This window comes from Cherax quadricarinatus, chromosome 3 (genome assembly GCF_038502225.1).
Source record: "Cherax quadricarinatus isolate ZL_2023a chromosome 3, ASM3850222v1, whole genome shotgun sequence".
NCBI lineage: Eukaryota > Metazoa > Arthropoda > Malacostraca > Decapoda > Parastacidae > Cherax > Cherax quadricarinatus.
The window spans coordinates 16,189,451-16,191,904 of NC_091294.1; the positions used below are offsets into that span (position 1 = coordinate 16,189,451).

The following is a 2,454-nucleotide window of genomic DNA, read 5'->3' on the forward strand; positions in this document are numbered from 1 at the left end:
CGAGGTTCCACTGTACAATATTTTGTACACTGTACTCGTGTCACGCCTAGTTCTTCTGGCCTCTACTGTCGTCAGGTTTAGTTCCTGTAGTCTCTCTTCACAGCTCTTGCCCCTCAGCTCTTTTTCCAGTATCCTGACACTCTTTATGAGATGTGGGTTCCATACTAGCACTTCATGCTCCAATATGGGCCTAACATATGCCATGTATAGGGTCGTGAATGCCTTTCTGTTGAGGCTCCTGAAAGCTACCCCTAAATTTGCCAGTTTGCTGCAGCCGTTATTTGGTTGTTTTCATCACGAGAAATACTCAAAGTTATACTTACCCCAAGGTTTGCAGCCTTTGTTCCCAGAGCCTGTACAGTTTCTGATATTCTTTGCCCTTCCCCAATTTTCAAATTTTGCATTTGCTAGCATTAAATTCTAATAACCACTCGTCAGAGCAATCCTGCAGTTTGTCCAGATCCATCTGTAGTCTTTCCTGGTCTGCTCCTATCTGAATTCTTCTCATTAGTTTTACATCATCTGTGAAAAGGGACACCTCAGACTCTGATTTCTTCTGTTATATCATTTACATACACAAGAAACAGTACTGGTCCAAGTACTGACCATCATGGAGTTCCTTCATCACTTTCCGAACCTGACCTACCTAGCATGGGCAAATAGGCCTACTGCAGTGTTTCTTCATTCTTGTTCCTTGTACTTGATAAAGCCCTCTTGTAGGCGAAACATTGCATTAATGAAGTCCTCACTACACTGTATTTGCCACTAACTGTTAGGTAACTGATTGTCACACAGGTGTTGGCAAACTTACCCATATTTCTAACAATCCTTAGGATTTAATCTAGGCATTTCAGATGAGTTAAATCATATGCTATAATATATTGTGCAGGCTGTAAAAAAAATATACTTACTTTTAATTAAATATTTTTGTCATTTCCAATTGGAAATAATAGACCGAACAGAAATAGCATGACCACAATGGAAAAAAGCCATTGTATTTGACTTTACTGGGTTATCCTAGGTTAATTTATATAAGTTACTAAAGACATTTGTTAAAATGTGAGCTAGTATAATCACTTGAATAAATTTTATTTACCTAATAATTGACATTGGTTAAGTTCATAATAGTATTATCTAATTCCTGGAACAATTAAGATATACTCACCTGGACAGGTATTGACAATAATCTACTATGTTATCTTGTGTGTAGTATTTATCTTACCAGTTGTCTATGAAAGTCAAATTACATACAGTAAATGCGTCACGTAACATTATTAATGGTCACCAGCACACAAGCTGACCCCCACACCAGCACCAACACTCACCTCTCTACTATCCTGCAGTAGTACAGTATTCTGTGGTGTACCAGAATATCCTCTAGAGTTGTGAGATAACCTCTAGAGTTGTGAGATAACCTCTAGAGTTGTGATAATATGTAGTAAAGAAGCAGACAGTGTTTACTCACAGATTGTGTAGAGGAGGTGCAGACGCTGCTGCTGCTGCTCCCACACACCCCTCCCTCACTTTATCATTAATCTCTGGTGTAATTTGTCTATTATCTGGCCTCAGCAGAATAATGATCAACGTCTGGCATTTTTTATCGTAATTATTTGCATCTATGGTCACGTACGGTGGTCAAATTTGTGCTTATCATATCATTCTTTTGTCGATATTGGCTAGTGTAGTTTCCCCTAAAATAAAACAAAAATAGTTTGGGCGATGTAATCAATGCTGAACGTCTCATATAAGTACAAATACAAATTTTATTTTCGAAAAATACAGGGTTGTTACAGTTTTAGGAATTATGTATATATATAGTACTATACTTTTTATTGAAAAACCCTTTGTTATGCAAAGTACTTCGGGCAGTAAGTTTTTATTTAGGTTCAGTACGCAAATTTAAATATTTGCAACTGTAGTATGTAGCATTTTAGGCTAACCTAATGAAGTATAACACTATTTATTTGTCCTGGGGTCCTCGTCTTATATAAGTCATATAGTTCAACATAAAAACACACTCTAGAAATAGGAAAATTTATGGCAAGGAACTTCGTTCACAATCTTTCGTTAGGAAGATGTTATTATTATAATTATTGTTGTAATAAAAAAAAAGCGCTAAATGTACAAGGGTCACATAGTGCAGCATCAGGAAGATTATGGGGAGCGCTAAATCTGTAGGGATTATACATCGCCTATAGGGGGGGATGTGGGAGGCATTCAGGCTTAATTCAGGGAATAAGTAAGTTTATTCAGGTATACACAAATACATGTGCAGTTACATAGATTATCATACACAGCAACATATGTGTAGAGAACCTGGCATAACCCAAAAAAAAGTCAAGAATGACTTATTTCAATTGGCGTCCTTTTAATACCTTATTATTATACTATAAAGGATATAATATCTTATTATTATACTATAAAGGATATGTACTAGGAATAAGGTAAAAAGAG

General features: G+C 36.3%; 1 protein-coding gene across 4 annotated transcripts in view; it reads right to left on the minus strand.

Annotated features, from left to right (window-relative positions):
- LOC128706570 (uncharacterized) overlaps positions 1-1,673 on the minus strand; it is a 273,076-nt gene extending 271,403 nt beyond the window's left edge. The window contains exons 1-2 of one of the 4 annotated variants that reach the window (XM_070090311.1): positions 1,466-1,673; positions 324-522 (exon numbers count right to left, since the gene is read on the minus strand). The gene's annotated coding sequence lies outside the window, so the exon portion shown is untranslated. The other 3 variants (XM_053801503.2, XM_070090316.1, XM_070090313.1) reach the window with 3 other exon arrangements.
- Between the last annotated feature and the right edge of the window lie 781 nt (positions 1,674-2,454).